Raw genomic sequence first — 2,514 nt, forward strand, 5'->3', positions numbered from 1 at the left:
AGAGAGAGAGAGAGAGAGAGAGAGAGAGAGCTTGAGTGCGCTATCTGGAAAGATATCTCGAACAGAACACAGGCCATCAGCTTGTAACCCATGATTTGACTCAGGCCACTCTCAAACATGCCCTCTCTCAGGAATCCCTCTCCAAGCAGAGGTTGGACCTTGGCGGTGAGGCCTACAGACTGCTCACCAACATGTTGCCAAGAGGAGATGCTGTAGAAATCAAGTTCTGAGAATATAGAAACATCTGTCTGTTTTTGCTGGAGTGAGTTCTGGGAATGTAGAAACAAAGTTCTGATGGTCAGGATGTGCAGAGTTGGATTAGGAAGTAAGAAGTTGGCTGACCAAGCCAAGAATAGCACCCCCCCAACCAATGCCTGAAGATATCTTTTATCCTGTGCTACACCAATCAGAGTAAGCCAGCTAGCCCTGTTACCTAAATTGGCCCTCTGCAAGGTATAAAAAGTGTGTGCTTCTTGAGTTCCGGGGTTGACTCTCCCTTCGAGGCTGAGCAACCCCATGTGCATTGGATCAATAAACATCTTGTTATTGCATCAATCTGTCGTCAAGCTGTGTTCTGTAGGGTAGCACACCTAGGGTAAGACTCTCGGGGGGTCTTACAATACTTATTCCTATAACACCTAATTTCTAAAACACCTGTGCCCTATGCTTGCTTTCTCTATGATCAAACTAGAGATTTCTTTTGATGTTGCCCAGAGACTTATGGAGGCTGCTCTTATTGGTCCTGTAGGCAACGTGATGGTGATGCATATTGAGTAAAGTATTTGTATTAGTTAGGGTTTTGTTGCTGTGAAGACACACCATGACCAGGGCAACTCTTTAAAACATTTAATTGGGGCTGGCTTACAGTCTCAGAGGTTTAGTCTATTACCATCATGGCAGGAAGCATGGCAGCATACAAGTAGACATGGGCCTGGAGGAGGAGCTAGAGTTCTACATCTTGATCTACAGACAACAGAAGGAGACTATGTTACTGGGCTTGCCTTGAAAATAAGGAGACCTCAAAGTCCACCTCCACAATGGCACACTTCCTCCCACAAAGCCACACCCAGGACCACTCCCTATCGCCAAGCATTCAGACACAGTCTATGGGACCATACCTATGTAAGACACCACAGCATTCTACCTTTTATGAATAATAGAGGGTCTTCTACATCCTAGTTGAAGGCCCACGACATCCCAAATGGGAGACAAGGATCATCGGTAAACTTCACTATAGAATTTATCACATCTGCCCCTCAGGCAGTGATATAAATACAGACTGTGCTAGGTAGGCGGTGGTTGCACATGCCTTTAATCCCAGCTCTTGGGAGGCAGAGGCCCGTGGATTTCTGAGTTTGAGGACAGCCTGGTCTACAGAGTGAGTTCCAGGACAGCCAGGGCTATACAGAGAAACCCTGTCTCAGAAAAAAAAAAAAAATGAAAAGAAATATAGACTGTATACACCACCCTCTCTCAACCCCTAAGACATATTAGTAGTGATCCAATGCTCTTCCAAGGCCCTTATATCTCGAATATCATCCTTTATAGACAATATTGATCTACCACCTGTCACACCATCTCAGTTCAAACCCTAACTTCCATGAATCAGCTATTGAATAACACTCTCTCTGACCACTTTGGAGAATATTGGTTGTGTGCCCCTCTTGGGTCAACCTTGTAACCACCACTTGTGGCCTCACCCATTGTCTTATTAGACTCTTGCCTCACTGCATGTTGATTGCTCTATGCCAAATACCACTACCACCCCTTGTCTCTCCCATCTCTCTCTCTCTTTAACTCCTCAGGAACGTGATGTTGGGCACACTGGATTCCGCAAGCTGCAGTAATACCTTAGCCTTTAGTATTACCACCCAACCTTGAGACCCAAACCCTCGAAATGCCTCCGTTACCTTCGTGACTCACTCAGGCACACCACTGCCTATTCGCTGGGTGTCTAGGACTTGTGCCCTAGTGCTCCTTCTTGCAAAACTAGGGGTGATCCAGTGACAAACCCTTGCTAGTTCCCATCAAAGGGTTTATGGAAGCACAGCATGACAAACCTGCAGCTCAGATCATACCCTATGCCAAGTCCTGGGCATAACCCCTGGTATGGACACAACACGGTAGTGGCAGCCCTGACGTCAGTTTTCCTCTAAGTTCATTCGGGATCTCCAGTTGGTGAATCATCCTTATCATCCGGGGCCAAATAGACTCACTGCCAGTTGTAGTGCTACAAAAACAGTGAAGATTGCCTAACAGCAGGGAGAGGAGGCCTTTTCTTCTTCCTGGGGGAGGAATGTTGCTTCTATGTCAAACCAGTCAGGGTTAATAAGAGATCAGATCCAACATTCAAGGGGGAATCTCTAAAAAACAACTGTTAAACAGCTTGCTGGCTCTGGCCAGTGGATCATCAACAGTCCAGTATGGAATTGGATATTACCCTTTGGAACCCCCTTTTCCTTTTCTTTTTGTTTTTTCTTTTCTTTTTTGTTTTTTTGTTTTTTTTTTTTTTTT

Source organism: Mastomys coucha, unplaced genomic scaffold (genome assembly GCF_008632895.1).
Source record: "Mastomys coucha isolate ucsf_1 unplaced genomic scaffold, UCSF_Mcou_1 pScaffold3, whole genome shotgun sequence".
Taxonomy (NCBI): Eukaryota; Metazoa; Chordata; class Mammalia; order Rodentia; family Muridae; genus Mastomys; species Mastomys coucha.